Source organism: Gopherus flavomarginatus, chromosome 11 (assembly GCF_025201925.1).
Source record: "Gopherus flavomarginatus isolate rGopFla2 chromosome 11, rGopFla2.mat.asm, whole genome shotgun sequence".
Lineage (NCBI taxonomy): Eukaryota > Metazoa > Chordata > Testudines > Testudinidae > Gopherus > Gopherus flavomarginatus.
The window spans coordinates 6,852,282-6,869,625 of record NC_066627.1 but is presented as its reverse complement, the minus strand read 5'-3'; the positions used below and the strand labels follow the sequence as shown (position 1 = coordinate 6,869,625).

The following is a 17,344-nucleotide window of genomic DNA, read 5'->3' as shown; positions in this document are numbered from 1 at the left end:
CAATCCCTTTTATCATTTTATTGCAAGTCTGCATCTTTTCCAATTCTAATATACATATTTTTGGATGGAATGACCAGAGCTGTCTGCAATACTCAAGTTGTAGGCGTACAAGGAAATGATATGTTGGAATTATGATATTTACTGTTTTAGTATCTATCCCTTTTCTTATGATTAGCAACATTCTGCTAGATATTTTGACTGCGGCTGCAGATGTTTTCAGAGGACTATTCATAGAATCATAGAATCATAGAATATCAAGGTTGGAACGGACCTCAGGAGGTCATCCAGTCCAACCCCCTGCTCAAAGCAGGACCAATCCCCAACTACATCATCCTAGCCAGGGCTTTGTCAAAACCTCTGAGGAAGGAGATTCCACCACCTTCCTAGGTAACCTTAACATTGCAGTGCTTCACGACCCTCCTAGTGAAAAAGTTTTTTTCCTAATATCCAACCTAAACCTCTCCAACTGCAACTTGAGACCATTACTCCTTGTTCTGTCATCAGGTACCACTGAGAACAGTCTAGATCCATCCTCCTTGGAACCCTCTTTCAGTAGTTGAAAGCAGTTGTCAAATCTCCCCTCATTCTTCTCTTCTGCAGACTAAAGAATGCCAGTTCCCTCAGTCTCTCCTCCTAAGTCATGTGCTCCAGCCCCCTAACCATTTTTTGTGGCCCTCCACAGGACTTCTTCCAATTTATTCACATTCTTCTTGTAGTGTGGGGTCCAAAACTGGACACAGTACTCCAGATGAGACCTCACCAATGTCGAATAGAGGAGAATGATCACTTCCCTCGACCTGCTGGCAATGCCCCTAATTATAGAGCCCAATATGCCGTTAGCCTTCTTGGCAACAAGGGCACACTGTTGACTCATATCCAGCTTCTCGTCCACTATAACCCGTAGATCCTTTTCTGCAGAACTGCTTCCTAACCATTCAGTCTCTAGTCTGTAACAGTGAATGGGATTCTTCCGTCCTAAGAGCAGAACTCTGCACTTGTCCTTGTTGAACCTCATCAGGTTTCTTCTGGCCAAATCCTCTAATTTGTCTAGGTCCCTCTGTATCCTATCCCTACCCTCCAGCATATCTACCACTCCACCAAGTTTAGTGTCATCTGCAAACTTGGTGAGAGTGCGATGCATCCCATCAACCAGATCATTAACGAAGATATTGAACAAGACCGAGTCCAGGAACAACCCTTGGGGCACTCTGCTTGAAACTGGCTGCCAACTAGACATGGAGCTGTTGATCACTACCTGTTGAGCCCGACGATCTAGCCAGCTTTCTATCCACCTTATAGTCCATTCATCCAGCCCATAATTCTTTAACTTGCTGGCAAGAATACTGTGGGAGATCCATCAAAAGCTTCGCTAAAGTCAAGAAATAACACATCCATTGCTTTCCCCTCATAGACAGACCCAGTAATCTCCTCATAGAAGGCAATTAGGTTAGTCAGGCATGATTTGCCCTTGGTGAATCCATACTGACTGTTCCTGATCACTTTCCTCTCCTCTAATTGCTTCAAAATTGATTTCTTGAGGACCTGCTCCATGATTTTTCCATAGACTGAGGCTGACTGGCTTTTAGTTCCCTGGATCCTCCTTCTTCCCTTTTTTCAAAGATGGGCACTCCATTAGCCTTTTTCCTGTCATCTGAGACTTCTCCCGTTCGCCATGAGTTTTCAGAGATAATGGACAATGGCTCTGCAATCACATCCACCACCCCCTTTAGCACCCTCGGATGCAGCGCATCCGGCCCCATGGACTTGTGCTTGTCCAGTTTTTCTAAATAGTCCTGAACCACTTCTTTCTCCACAGAGGACTGGTCACCTCCTCCCCTTGCCGTGCTGCCCAGTGCAGTAGTCTGGGAGCTGACCTTGTTTGTGAAGATAGAGGCAAAAAAATATTTGAGTACATTAGCTTTTTCCACATCCTCTGTCACTAGGTTGCCTCCCTCATTCAGTAAGGGGTCCACACTTTCCTTGACTTTCTTCTTGTTGCTAACATACCTGAAGAAACCCATCTTTTTACTCTTAACATCTCTTTTTAGCTGCAACTCCAAGTGTGATTTGGCTTTCCTGATTTCACTCCTGCATGCCTGAGCAATATTTTTATACTCCTCCCTGGTCATTTATCCAATCTTCCACTTCTTTTTTAAGTGATAACAGCTAATTTAGCCCCCATAATTTTGTGTGTATAGTTGGGATTGTGTTTTACCAATGTGCATTACTTTGCACATATCAATACTGAATTTTATCTACAATTTGGTTATCCAGTCACCCAGTTTGTGAGATCCCTTTATCTCTAGCTTGCCTGCATATATATACCTGCTCCTGGAAATTTCCACTACATGCATCTGATGAAGTGGGTATTCACCCACGAAAGCTCATGCTCCAAAACGTCTGTTAGTCTATAAGGTGCCACAGGATTCTTTGCTGCTTTTTGAGATCCCTTTGTAACTCTTCGCAGTCAGCTTCAAATTGAAGTATCTTGAGTAATTTGGTAACTTTCACAAATTTTGCCTCCTGTTTACAGATCATTTAAGAATATGTTGAACAATACTAGTCCTAATGTAGTTTCTTGTGGGACCATATTATTTATTTTCTCCACTGTGAAAACTAACCATTTACTCCTATACTTTGTGTCTTATAATTTAGCCAGTTACTGACCCATGATAGTACCTTTCCATGAATCCTGTAACTGCTGAGTTTGCTGAAAAGCATTTGAGGTGGAACTAGGGGGGGTCACACATGCATTCCCAGAATACCAGAGATTCCTGCACTTCCAGGAACAGCGTGGGGCTTCCCGCTACCAATGTGACCTTGTCATGCTGCCTGGCAGACACCATGTTAAAGAAAGTGCTGTCCTGCTCCCTCAGGTTGGGCAACAAACCAGCCAAAAAGAAGACTGTCTGGTAAAAAACTGTTCAAGTGGGCCCCCACTCCATCTTCCCTCACCCGAAGCTTGGCCCCTCACTTCCATTCAGATCAGAACTCTTATTACTCCCACTCCATTGAGACCCCCCTCATTCCGAGGTCCCTCTCAACCACTTCAGCCAGCCCCACTGAGATTATCCTGTTTAGTTTGGTGAAAATTGGAAAGGCCTGATTTCAGTGGCCAGCTTTTACAGTTTTCCAATCTCCACCCTTATCCATTGGGTTCTGACCAGAGTGGGCCAGGGGCTGGCCATAGAGGGGATCCAGCCCAGCTGGGTGAACAGCTTGGCCTAGAGAAGCAAGGGAGTATATGACATTCTAGTTAATTAATGATAATGATTAATATGCTGGCAGAATGTGGTGCCCACACAATGGGGACCAGACAGGATTTTGCTCTTCCCTGGCTTGGTAAAAGAGAAACACATCATACCCCAGCAGTATGAGGTCTAAACTTGGCACGTGGACTCCATGTGCACAGCACACCTGAAATGCAGTCAGCTCTGTGGTGGGGAAGCTGAGTAATGACTTCACAGTGGCACCACATGAGGAAAGCTCACCCAGCACTGAGATTAAGCAAGCTCTGAGGCAGGGGAGCAGCCACAAAGTGACACCGCATGGGGATTTCAGTAAGGCATTTGACACAGTTCCACATGCGGAATTATTAGTCAAATTGGAAAAGATGGGGATCAATATGAAAACTGAAAGGGACTGGTTAAAGGGTAGACTACAACGGGTCATATGAAGGGTGAACTGTCAGGCTGGAAGGAGGTTACTAGTGGAGTTCCTCAAGGATCGGTTCTGGGACCAATCTTATTTAACCTCTTTATTACCGACCTTGGCACAAAAAGCAGGAATGTGCTAATAAAGTTTGCGGATGACACAAAGCTGGGGGGTATTGCTAACACGGAGAAGGACTGGCATATCATACAGGAAGATCTGGATGACCTTGTAAACTGGAGTAATAGTAATAGGATGAAATTTAATAGTGAAAAGTGCAAGGTCATGCACTTAGGGATTAATAAGAAGAACTTTAGATATAGATTGGGGACGCATCAGTTGGAAGCAACAGAGGAGGAGAAGGACCTTGGGGTATTGGTAGATCACAGGATGATTATGAGCCGCTAATGTGATATGGCCGTTAAAAAAGCTAATGCGGTTGTAGGATGCATCAGGCGAGGTATTTCCAGCAAAGATAAGGAGGTGTTAGTACCGTTATATAAGACACTGGTGAGACTCCACCTGGAATACTGTGTACAGTTCTGGTCTCCCATGTTTAAGAAGGATGAATTCAAACTAGAACAAGTTCAGAGACGGGCTACTAGGATGATCCGAGGAATGGAAAACCTGTCTTATGAAAGGAGACTCAAAGAGCTTGGCTTGTTTAGCCTAGCCAAAAGAAGGCTGGGGGTGGGGGATATGCTTGCTCTTTATAAATATATCAGAGGGATTAATATTAGGGAGGGATAGGAATTATTTAAGCTTAGTACCAATGTAGACACAAGAACGAATAGGTATAAACTAGACACTAGGAAGTTTAGACTTGAAATTAGACGAAGGTTTCTGACCATTAGAGGAGTGAAATTCTGGAACAGCCTTCCAAGGGGAGTAGTGGAGGCAAAAGGCATATCTGGCTTTAAGATTAAGCTTGATAAGTTTACGGAAGGGATGGCATGATGAGAGAGCCTAATTTTGGCAATTGATCTTTGATTATCGCCAGATAAGTATGCCCAGTGGTTGGTGATGGGATGTTGGATGGGATGGGATTTGAGTTCCTGCAGAGAATTCTTTTCTGAGTGCTGGCTGGTGAGTCTTGCCCACATGCTCAGGGTTTAGCTGATTGCCATCTTTGGGGTTGGGAAGGAATTTTCCTCCAGGGCAGATTGGCAGAGGCCCTGGAGGTTTTTTGCCTTCCCCTGCAGTGTGGGGCATGGGTCACTTGCTGGTGGATTCTCTGCAGCTTGAGGTCTTCAAACCACAATTTGAAGACTTCAATAACTCAGGCATAGGTTAGGGGTTTGTTATGGAAGTGGATGGGTAGGGTTCTGTTCCTACTTTGTGCAGGGGGTCGGACTAGATGACCACATTGGTCCCTTCTGACCCTAGAATCTATGAATCTATGAATCTGTGATGGGTAACCCAGCACTGAGGTGTGGGAGGTGAGTGTCCTAGCTTCAGGGAATGGACCCTGCTCAATGAGTGGACAGAGAGAGAGATCCCAGCACCTCTTAGAGAACACAGCTCTTCCTTAGTATTGCCAGCCACTGGCTGGGATTTACCATGGGCCCAAGGGACTGCTGTGGTGGCTTTCAGTGTGGCCTCATCTTGACACCTTACCTGTTGTGATTGAGGGGTGAGCTCTGTGTGTGTGTTTGTTGGGGGGGGGTTAGAAGACTGAGGGGCACTGAGGGGAAGAAGGAGGGGTCTCGCTGGCCCTGTTGTGGGTGTACACAGGTCATTCAGGGATCAAATCCAGATCTCTCTACTCCCGCCCGCTCCAGAGACCAAGTCCCAGAGAGTCAGCGGCTCACAGAGCAGATATCAGCCTGGCTCTTGCTCACAAAGCCACAAAACAATGCCATATTGGGATGGCTTACCCAGCGCTGAGGGGTGCTTGTGTGTGTGTGTGTGTGTGTGTGTCCCTGCTTCAGGGAATGGAGCCTGAGCAGTGGGTGGAGAGAGCAAGACAACCTAGCACCTCCTGGAAGACAAAGCACTGCCTGAGTACTGCCAACCCCTGGCTGGGATTAGCTACATGCCTAGGGGGATGGCACTGCAGGCTTTCAATGTGGCCTCATCTTGACACCCACCGTGTTTTGTTTGAGAGGGTGAGCTGTGTGTGTGGGGTGGAAGGGCAGAAGGCTGGGGGCTGGGAGGCAGGGGCATCTTCCTAGCACTGTTCTGGGTGTCCACAGATTGTTCAGAGATCAGATCCAGATCTGACAGTTCCTACACACCCCAGAGACCAAGTCCCAGAGACTCAGTGGCTCAGAGAGCAGATATCAGGCCTCTCTCACTCAGCTCCCTTCACAGAGGAGGCAGAGAGAGGAGGATACTGAGATCTCACATCCAGCTCCTTCTTGCTTTGATTCTTCCCTGGCTGCTGCATTGTTCTGCCACCTGCCCCTCCCTGCTCCAACCACAAACCCGACCAGGCACAAATTCAGCCTGGCAATTAATAGAAAGTTTCTAACCATCAGAAGGAGAAGGTTCAGCAGCAGCCTCACAAAAGGAGTTTTGGGGACACACAACTTTGTTCGTTTTAATGGAGAGGTAGAGAAATATATGAGTGTGATTGTATGATGGAGCTGCTTGTGATGGTGGAGACAGGGCTGAGCAGCCCATGAGCTCACTTCCACTTAATGTCCTGTGTTCCGAAAGCTCATGCTCAAGGTTTCATCCGGCCATCAGCAGGGGTCAGGAAGGGATCCCCCTCCACCAATCTCTTCTGAGAGGGTTTAATTTATTTTGTATTACTCTCTTTCCTCTGTAGCTCCTGGCAATGACCACAGCTGGAGATGGGGGCCTGGGGGCGGGGCCAGGCTCTGAAGTGGCACAGAGCATTGTCTGTCTCTCTCGAGTGGTTGGCTGGCTGATTCTTGTTCAGATGCCCAGGCTCTCACTGATCAGCATATGTGGGGTGGGGAAGGATTTTTCCCTCAGTTCAGATGAGCAGTCACCTTGTCATGGAAGGGGGCGGTCGCCTTCCTTTGCAGCATGTGGGTGTGGGTCACTCACCAGGACTATCTGGATGGGTCTCATTTAACCATTTCCCTGCCACAGCTGAGGTCTCAGACACTGGTGCACCTTAGTCCCACCTGCTCTGCCTGTGGCAAATAATAGTCTAGGCTCCTGAAGGTGCTAATTCTGTGTTCTCATTTCAGGTGCTCTCAGTGGCCTGTGCTATACAGGGGGAAGGAATAGGTGACTGGGTGGTCCCTTCTGGCTGCCCCCAGGGCCCAGAACTTCCTGACTTCCTGACCTAATGTTCAGTGGCAGAGCCAGGTGGAGGGAAGAAGGGGAGCGGAAAAAAAAAGACGCCACCTGCTTCAGTGCTTTTACTGATGGAGCAGCGCTCCAGGTCTTCAGCGGCACCTCAGCAGTGTGACCTTCACTTGCTCCACAGATCTTTGGCAGCATTTCAGGGATGAAGCTTCAGTGCTGCCTCCTGCATAGCACAGACCCCAAGCGCCGCCCCGTAAGTAAAAGCACCTCAGCGGGTGGCACCTTTTTTTTTTCACTCCCAGGTGAATAAAATTTAAAAAGTGCCACTTGTGCTTGGTGAGGGAGTGGCTGCTGCATTACTTCTCCCCTAGCTACGCTACTGCCAATGTTTTATCCCTCTGGCCCCACTTCCCTGCCAGAGCTGGGGACAGAACCTATGAATCTTGACTCTCAGCCTCACCCACACTGACCACTACACCTGACTATCCTTCTTCCATGGAGCTCTGCTGATTTACACTAGCTGGGATATTGTTTTTCCACTAACACCCATTTAATTCCAATGACTAATTGACATGGTGGAGAAAGGTACTCGAATTTCAGTTCTAATCCCTTCACCTCTTCAATGCAGGTGTTAGTGCTCCCAGGAAACATCTCCCTGTCCTCCCTGTAATATCCTAATAAAACCAGGGAAGACCATATCCATTTCAGCCTCACCCAGTTTAATTTGCACTGTGAATTTAAACTGATGTAGTTAAATGAATGCCAAAGAGAATGTGGATGTTCTTAATTCTGTTGAAAACTGATTATTCTGGTTTAGTTTAAATTAATTAAGAATAAGTTTAAACTACACTGAAATCAGCTTCTTTGTGACCAAAGTGTGTCTGCACAGTAGTGTAATTTCACCAGTTTAAAAGCCAATTCAAGTTATACGAAATGCTAAGGCTTAAATTATTGATAGCGTCCAGAAAATATTATTGTACTGGCCAATTGTTCTTCAGCAAAGAGCAGATTTTCATTTTAGACTGACAGGCAGACAGCTACATAAACAAAAAAGTAAGTGTGAGAATAGATAGGCAGTTAGATAGACAGATATGTCTCAGTTTAAAAGAAATAGAAAACAACTTTAAAACATTTTGGATGGATTTTTTTCCCTTCTCTTTCCTAAAGTAGTAAGAAAAAAACAAAATACAATTCCTTTTTGTAAACCCCCTTCCAGTGATATTCTGATCTGTCGTATATTCTCTGCTCTGAGATAATCAGAGCAGATACTTCACTGGGTGTGTCCGAATCCCAGAATTGACACAGGATTTTTTACATCAAATTTGGAAATACATAAAAATATATTTATTGATTTAACATTTCCCATCTATCTATTTTAATTTTACCAATCTAATCTATGAATTAATAAAATACATATTTACCACTTTAATATTTGACTTTAACCTGGGAATTAGCATAGTATAGCGTTCATAACCCAATATTTCAACCAATTCTGGAAATTTGTCCTGTACAGAATTATCAACCCAATATTTTAATTGGCTCTGGAGATTAAAAAAATCAGAACTATAAATGTAATATTTTAACCAAATCTAAAAACATATGTAGTTTTCAGTTTTTGGTTGTTTTTTTTTCATAAAAACTAGACATTTATATACATATCGGCTTAAAATTATAACCATGTCTGTGAAGTACCATTTGTCATTAATACAATTTTAATAACATCTGGAAAATAGTGCAAAATATACTTACTAATGTAATAGTTAATCAAATCTAGACAAAAGTAATGTATAATTCTTAATTTACTATTTTAATGTAAATAAGAATATATCATTATTAAATATGTTAATGATAATAGACATTCTTATTCAATACAATTATTAATGCAACATGTTTAACAAATGTGGAAATCAACGCAATATATACTTATTAATGTACGATTTTATTAATTTAACGTGAAATGAATCTGGAAATCAATAATATATGGACTTACAATTAATGAGTAATGAATACAATATCTAGTTCTTAATTTATTATATTAGTTAAAATGGTAATTCATGATATACATAATTATTCATTATTTAAATGGAAAGTAGAAATTGATAACATATATTGATATAAAATTATTTTAAATATAGGAATTGAAATCTTAGGTATTTATTTATTTTTAAGCAAAATTTGGAATACTTTTCATTTTAATCAAATTTTTGAATTAATATAGCATGCTGTTGTTAATTTTACAGTCTGAGTCTCAAAATTAATAAAATGTGTAACTCTTAATTTACCAGTTTAATCTATTTTGGAAAATAGAATGTGTAATTCTCATTTGGCTCTGTACATTCATTTCAAGCACAACAGTAATTTGTAGAGTTTAATCATATTGACACATTCATATAGATTTTTATATATTTGATCTACATTTTCCTTCAGCAGAGCCTTTTTGCCAATCCATGATTAATGTCATCCTTGGAGCTGTCCAAACTCAAGGTAAGGAATTTTTAAAGGTCCTCTCGATTCAGTTCTGTGCCACTCATTAGCTAGACGAGGAGAAGGTTTGGGGTACATTTGCCCAAGGTGCTTTACTGGTTTAGGATTCCAATCCCATTTACCAAAGGGATTTAGGGCAACACTCAAGTGGATTTAGGTGCCCAAATGTGCAGCCCCAGCCCAGTCAATTCCATATTAGTCTTGAAGAATAGGGAAGAGGGGACATTAAATCAGCTCATTCTGCTTCTGTGACATCATCCACTGTTTTGACCAGCACAGATGGAGTTTGTGATCCTAGACAGGTCCATAGGAGCTGATCAAGCTAAGGAAGCAGGACCAAGAGTTCATTGGCCAGCCAGGACAGCTGGCTCAATACCTCAGTGCAGGTTCTTTATCCAGTGTGGAGGGTTTCCAAAGGCAGAATAAACCCAGCTTCAGTGTCAGATCCCAGGCAAAATTTGAAATATGATATGCAGGAGAAGAGAGAGAAAGTGATTGTGATTGTGTGTCTGCGAGTTCCTACTACTGTAGCAACTAGACCCCACCCCCCCCAGCGGTCTGGGTAGAACCTTTGAATCCTCTTGATTGTTTCCTTTCATCTCTAGGGCCCCCTGATACATCCGGCCAATGACACCATCCCAGTGACCAAGTTCATCCTGCTGGGTTTCACCTCCATGGACTGGGAGAGCCGCACTTTCCTCTGTGCCCTTCTCTCCTCCGCCTACACTGGGACACTGGCAGGCAACCTGTGCATTGTGTGGACCGTTCTGCGGGACTCCTGCCTCCAACGCTTGCCCATGTACATCCTGCTGGGGAACTTCTCCTGGCTGGAGATCTCCTAGGTCACAACCACAGAGCCAAAGTTGCTCTCTGACCTGGTGTCCCCCGGCCTCCCCATCTCCTTCCCTGCCTGCTTTATGCAGTTCTATTTCTTCTTGTCCATGGGGGCTACAGAGTGCCTCTTCCTCGCTGCCATGGCATTGGATAGGTACCTGACCATCTGCCACCCCCTGTGCTACCCCGTCCTCATATCCCCACACAGCTGCTGGGTGCTGGCCTCCTCCTGCTGGCTTATCAGCTTCCTGTGGTTCATAGTGCCTGTCACCCTCATCTCCCAACTCTCCTTCTGTGGCACCAACACCCTCAATCATTTTGTCTGTGACCCAGCCCCATTGCTGGCTGCCTTCTGCACCCCAGTTCCCCAGGCTGAACATTCCTGCTATGCCCTGAGCTCCCTCGTAATCTTCATCACCATCCTCTTCATCCTCGCATCCTATGGGCTAGTCATCAGGGCTGTGCTGAGGCTGCCAACTGGGGCTGGGTGGCACAAGGCCTTCTCCACCTACTCCTCACACCTGGCTGTCTTGGGCCTGTTCTACGGCTCTGGCATGGTCAACCATGTCAACCCGGTAGCATCGGGGGTCAGTGGGAAGCTGGTGACTCTCTTCTACACAGTGGGGAGCCTCCTGTTCAACCCACTGATCTACAGCTTGAGGAACAAGGAGATGAAGCAAGCTCTTAAGAGGACCCTGCTGGGGGAGCAGTAGGGGGTTCTGCTCTGTCCGCACTCTGCAGGGACTGGCTGGTCAGAGGGGAGGGCAATGAGATATAGGGACTTTTCCTTCTGAGGGCTCAGACTCCAATGAAGCAGGGGGAGCACACACAGCATTTTGCATTACCTCTAGGTTGTACTATAAAAATTCCCATTTGACAATGTACTCAGAACACAATTGAGAACTGGAGGAGATGGCAGCAGTGTCTATGTGTGTGTGCCTTTGCTGGAGGAAATATGCCCTGCTCAATGTGTGTGTGTAGAAGATAGGAGACTGAAATGAGTGTGTGTGGAGGGAGGCTGGCTTGTATATCTGCTCTTTTTGTCTAGTGATATTTGAATACAGTTATCTGGATAAATGTGTCACCACACTTAGATCCTAAATGTTTTTAATATTATTTCCAACTTTTGGTAAAAAGCTACTGTTAAATAAGTTTCTATTAAAAAAAAGATTGACCAGTTCTGTTTATATATACATTATTTTAATGTGAGGATTAGTGGAAAAGGCAACCAAAGAGAATTCCAGTTTAAACTATATGGACAAAAATAGAACTAGAAATATTGTATAAAAGAATTAACTCTAATTACCTGTAAAAGTAAAGAATGGATTTTATTAAATCACACTGCTTACTAATCAGATGAGAAACACTAATATTCAACAACTGTGTATAAGGAGAAAAGAATAACCATATAATATAATATCCATATTGCTAATTTGGAACATTCTATAATAATATTATGGTATTTAGAAAATTACTTATGACATATAAAATATTCTCCTTTTAAAAGATTTTCCTGAAAAGACTTTGATTTCCCTGATATTTTTTCCTATTTTTGAAATTATTCATAGATTTTTAGCAAAAATTATCAGACTCAGATCCTCAGCTGATGGAAGACTTTCAGAGAGTGACGTCAAATTTCATTAGCTATGGATCTGGCCCACATAGCCTATGATACTTTGTTGATTTACACCACCTGGGATTCTGGTCCATTGACTCCAATGGAGTTGCATTTATTTAAACCAGCTGGGGATTTTGCTTATTGACTGCAATGGACCTATTAACATTTACACCGGCTAGGGATCTTGCTTTCTAAGCTCAGGGTAGCTAGGCTGATTTACACTAGCTAGCATCAAAGACCTCATTGATGATTCAGGCCTTTGGCTCTGACCTATTTGTGAACACAATTTTTCATGATTGAGCAGCATTTGATCTCTTTTCACATGACAAGTATATACATCCCCTGTATGACATATTGAGATCTGGTTTCTAATAGCAATAACCCTTCAAAAATAAATCATGTCTTTTTTTTTTCTGGAATCAGCATTCTATACATCAGCCTCCAATAATGGCCTTTTTTTCTCAGCGTTTCTCACCATGTAGATCATCAGGTTTAGCATGAGAGTAACTAGAGTGTACAGAACTGAGACCATCTTGCCCATGGGGAATTTCTTGAAGGGCTGAGCATAGACAATGATGCCTGGGAATGGAAATTAAGCTCACAACGATGATCTGGGCTCCACAGGTGGTCAAAGCTTTAGGATTTCCTTCTGTGACATATGTCTTTATCTTGACTAAGATGACAATGTACGAAGTGAATAGAATGATGAAGACTATGATAGGGAGCAGACCCACCACTGGAGACCATCAGTATTTCGATCAAGTAAGTATTGTTGCAGGCCAGTTTGATGATTTGAGGGACATCACAATAGAAATTGTCTAGGACATTAGGACCACAGAATAGTAACTGGAGTATCAGTTCAATCTGCACAGTAAAGTGAGCAAATCCACCTAGCCATGCCCTTGTCACCAGCCCCCCCACACACACCCTGGTTCATGAAAGTCAAGTATCGCAGTGGTTTATAGATGGCCACATACCTATCCACTGCCATAATCACAAGACAAAACATTGTTGCAGCACTGATTAAGTGGAAGAAGTACATCTGGAGCAGGCACTCATTGAATGAGATGATATTGCATTGAGAGAGGAGACCTGACAGTAGTTTTGGGGCATTAACTGAGGAGTCGTTGACATTTAGCTAATATTTAGTCCTGCTATGAGTGCAGGGGACTGGACTAGGTAACATCTCAAGATGCCTTCTATGATTCTATTATTTTGCCCCATTTTTTCAACCGTAGAATTGGGGGTTGAGAATGTGAAAAAGTGTGAAAAAGAATACAGCACTCTCTCACATTTGAAATGGAAGAAACAAAAATATTGAATCCAAATGAAATTAAAATTTTATTTTATTTTGACATTTTCTAAGGAAAAATTAAGATTGTCCATCCAGAAGAAGTGATTTTTCCAATCAAAAAATGTTGATTCCAACAAACCTCCTTTTATGAGACAGATTTTTTTTCAGATGAATGTCAACCACTGCTAATAATCTCATGTATAGAGGACAGTGCCGTCTCACTGCAAGTGTGAGCAGTGGTGCAGGGATGGTTTGGGAAAATCAGGGAGGGAGAGCATAGCTGTGTCACTATTCAGGGTTATTCAAGGTGTCCAGACTGAATCACTACTATCTTCTTACAGCATGAGACAGGCTTGTACCCAACAGGGTAAACCCTGCCCAAACACCAAACATAAGCTCTCCACTTTGAGTTCCATATGTGCAACTCTGTCCTCATGCAAACTAACCATTTATACATCCCACTTTGTCACACTTGAGTGCCCAGTCCCCTTTCTTCTGGACACCTGCATTGCACATCAGTTCCCTGCCTCTGCGGAAGTCACGCACCCCAGCTCAATGGTTTCATTGCAATTCCACGCTCTTCTTACCACAAAGCACTTAGCCCGGTCTGTGATGAAGTGGAAATTTTCTTAATTTTTTTAATGAATTCAGTGTGGGCCTCAGTTTCCTCTGTGCATTGCACAAATATCTAGGTGGTAGGACAAGGCTGTGTGATGGTGGCAGAGACCCTTAGAGGGTAGGTGTGACTGCCGTCTATTTCCCTGGACTCAGACAATGGCCGGAAACTCTGTATCCCGGCAACTGATGGCCTGGGCCCACCCTGCAAGAGCCAGCCAGAGGAGTTGGAGAACGAAGAGAGATGTGGAGGTCAGGTGACCAGTTTACCCAGGAAACAGTACAAAGGATGCAGGAGGAGCAACTGAGAGTAACTGATGGGGGCTTCAGAGACCTCATTATGTTTGTATTTGGGCATGGTAGGCTGTCCTCTTCACACCCTGCTCTCAGTGACCTCTGTGCAGACCAATCTGTCACATCCTGGAGTGCAACCAGACTAGTGAGGAGCTGTTTCACCACCTGCTCTGTTAACCTAGGTGACTTAATTGCTCTGTTGTTGTGATTCTCTTCTCTGGGCACCAGCAGCCACTGTAGAACTTGCTCGAGGTCAAGGTATGGCTATTATATGAATCGAAGTAGGTGGTGAACCAAAGAATGCCTCTCTAGAATAGTAACCGCTAACATTCTTAGGAAGATGGTACAGGAAAGCACAGACCCCCTGTAAGATAAGGAGGAATGACAGGATAATGGAAGAGGATGTTTTGTTCAACCTATCGGGTACAAGGTACAGGTATGGTAACTAATAACGTCTGGAGTGTAATACATAAGTTGTTTATCTCAATGTATAAAAGGAGAGTTCTAAATGAATTGACAGTGGCATATCAATATTCCTTAACTTCAGGGTACATGACCTCACTATATCAGACACAAAATGTGCACAGAGGTGATAAAACACAGTTTCCATCCTGCAACCCTTGTGTACGCAAAAAACCCGCATGGTCCTCAGATTGCCCCCTTTCCTCAGTGGAAGTAGAGTTATAGGAAGGGCAGCTTTGTACTGGCCATGGGGACAACACTGTGATGGGCAAACATGTGCTAGTGAACCTATAGCTTGATATGCAGGTTACTGATATTGTGCTTTGTTGACAATAAACCTGGTTGACCTTTCATCACCAGATTGAGCCTGTGGTCTTTCTTTATGATTAACGTTGAGGTCTGCTGAATCAGCCAGCTACATTGGTGCAGTTAACACTGGCTCTTGGGAACAACAGAAGAGTAACCCAGGGAAAGCCGTGCACAGAACAGCAGGCTGCAGACAAGTATTCAAGTCACATCCCACATGTCTGTGCATCCCTCGATCAGCCACTGTGACTCCAGAAGTCTGCTAGCAACACCCTAGTCACACTCCCTGGTCTCCACCAGCCTTGGTGGCTACTCACAAGGTGACCCCAACACACTTCCACTCCTGACTTATGCCTAAACTATGTGCCCTGAAGTATCCAGCCCTCTCCTGCAACATTCAGAGAAATAATAAAGTTTGTTTCCTCCTTTAAAGAAGAAAAAAACCACACTGCAGGTTATTAACTTAGCTGGGGTAAATACATGCTTTCCTGCAAACACAGCACTGAGACTAACACGGCTGCTACTCTGAAACCTGAGCACTGAGACTGTTTATTGTAAAAATAAAACAAATTTATTAACAAAAGGACATAGATTAAGTGATGTCCAGTAAAACCTATTAAAAATAGAGATGATTCAAAGCAAATAAAAATGAAAACACACACCTAAAAGCCTAAAACTCAATCTAGTAAGGTATGAGCTTTGTTCAAGAAGCTATTTTCCTCATTTGGTTATTTATTTGGCTGTCCAACACACACACATACACACACACACACACACACACACACACACACACACACACACACACACACACACACACACACACACACCCCTCTTTCCCCCTCTATTGTTAGCTGTCATCAAAATTACAAGGAGGGAAAATTTAACAAAATAAACTAAAGTACCATTTGTGATATAAAAATACATAATATGTATGAACATATTTGTGTGTAGGGCTTGAGTGTGGAAGAGAGAGTTAATTCTTTGGGATAGGTGTTCATTTGTCAGTGAGGATGTGTGTGCAAAGTTTGTTTGGAGGTGTTATGGAGAATGAGATGTGGGGTATGTACAATAGATATCTGTGGAGAAGGTTCAGTGTGTTGAGAAGTGTAAGATGGAGATTGCTGAAGAGTGTGTGTGTGTGCGCGTGTGTTTGTGTGTGCGTGAGAGAAAGAGAAAGCGGTGAGATATACTTGGGGTTGGAATATATTGTAAGATGAACTTCTTAGTGGGAGGGTGTGATTTCAAAGAGAAGTGGGACATCTTTGGGTGTGAGCTTAGGGTCTTTGTTGGACTAGTGTGCAGCATCTGAAGATGTGGGTGTCCCATGTGTGGGTGTAGCTGCAAGGGATGGGGTTATAAATGGGGCATTGGGTGCTTTTGATAGGGGATGGCATGATTACATATATGAGGTGACTATATGTGTGTGCATATGGGGCACAGGTATGTGTTGGCTCAAGTTATGTCGGGGTGCTGGGGCTGTGAGGGGAGAGTTGAGTTGAGTGGAAGGTTTGAATGTTAATATGCGTGAATGTAGCTATCAGGTATGTGTTTACTCATATTCAGGTTTGGATGTGTTGAGGGCGTTGGCTGGAGGTGTGTGTTGGATATCTGTGGAGCGTTAGGGATGCTGGGATATCTGACACAGAGTTAGGTGGGTGTTTAGGTACTTGAGATGTGTGTGGATGTATGTGTGTTTGTTTGTATGCTTGGGTATGGAGTACAGAGAGGGAGTTGGTGTGATCTGAATGAGAGTTAGGAACCTCACCCGCTTAGGAATGTTTGAAAATCCCACTAGGAACCTATCTGCATCTGTAGGCATTTAAATACCTGTGATAATCTGGCCCTGTTAACCAGATGTCAGGGGCACTCTCTGTCCCCAGTGCCCTACTCCGATTTCCCCAAAATCAATAGGGTCTTGCCCACTGGTGCCTAGAACAATCCATGAAAATGCTGACCTGGGCATTCAGACACTACCATTTTGCAGAGAAACAGAGAAATACCATCAGGTTGAGTTTAGGGCCTCACTTTGTTCAGCCAATAAACCACTTAACAGACTTATTTTCTTCCAAAAAAGTGTGCTTCACAATGGTGAATAAGGCCTGTTACCTTGCTTCATGTCACACAAGGGATCAGGAGCAGAGCAAGTAATAGACTCCATGAATCCTGATTCTGAGCCTCTGCTAATATGACATACTCCTCTCCCATAGCCAGGTGTACCGCACAGGAGTCCTAAATCCCATCCATCACCTGCTTTAACCCACTAGATCACTAGACCACACTCCTCTGAAAGAGCCAGGGATAAAACCCAGAGTCCTGACTCCCTGCCCCCCACCCTCCAGTCTAACCCATTAAACCCCACAATTCTCCAAGATCTGAGAATAGAACTCAGAAGTCCTGACCTCCCCCACACAGGTATTTCTTTCTCTAACTGCAATGCAGAAATGGGAAGAGCACCCTACTATCAATTGCTGACCAATAGCTTCCATCATCATTTAAACCTTTGGCCTTGGTGGATAGGAGAGGCTAAGATTGAAGTCATCCACAATCCCCCTCCTTTTCAC

The 17,344-nt window shown here is 43.7% G+C and overlaps 1 pseudogene; it reads left to right on the top strand.

The window, feature by feature from the left end:
- Positions 1–9,330: 9,330 nt before the first annotated feature.
- LOC127031798 (olfactory receptor 11H4-like) lies at positions 9,331–10,907 on the top strand (annotated as a pseudogene).
- The last annotated feature ends 6,437 nt before the right edge of the window (positions 10,908–17,344 follow it).